This window comes from Protopterus annectens, chromosome 17.part0 (assembly GCF_019279795.1).
Source record: "Protopterus annectens isolate FY-2018-M chromosome 17.part0, PAN1.0, whole genome shotgun sequence".
Taxonomy (NCBI): Eukaryota; Metazoa; Chordata; order Ceratodontiformes; family Protopteridae; genus Protopterus; species Protopterus annectens.
In genome coordinates this window covers 315,327,467-315,328,124 of record NC_056751.1, presented here as the reverse complement: position 1 = coordinate 315,328,124, position 658 = coordinate 315,327,467, and positions in this window count along the sequence as shown.

The following is a 658-nucleotide window of genomic DNA, read 5'->3' as shown; positions in this document are numbered from 1 at the left end:
CCCTCCTTCCAAATTATACTGCTGGACATGCTTCCACTTATACTCAGTATGCTGTGTCTGTTGAGGTCTTCATCTCATTATGAGTTGCACACTTCTGTGGGTATCCACTCAATCAACCTTTTGTGTTTCCACTTTGAATATGTTGTATTTATGCTGTTTCACCCACCAATGCACCATTTAGGCACATAGTGACATACTGAGACTTAACTTCTCAGAATCTCATATGTGCATGCTAACGGCACTCATATGTATATTGTACTATATGTGTATGCTCAGAAACTACATGTATGCTAAGTACAACCAAATGCATACTGTCCTAGATATTTATTATTTATTATCAAAAACTCATTTGTGTATGTTGAATACAAGAAAATAGATATTGTGCTATTTGTATATGCTTTACTACTTTGTCATGTGCATGCTTGCCTAATAGTGTTTAATTACTGTACTCAGTCACTGATTTCACATTGTTGATTTGTTGCCTTGTACCTGGGTTGTGAAGGAACAGGGTTTGCTGTCCAGCTGAGATACTGAGTTATGAAACTGCAATGAATAAATAAATATACCACTGCCTGATGTTGGAGATGTATCAGGATGTGATGATGATGACAGTAGCCAAACTTTGGCATATCCAGGGGTCTCAGTGTTTGTGCTGGCT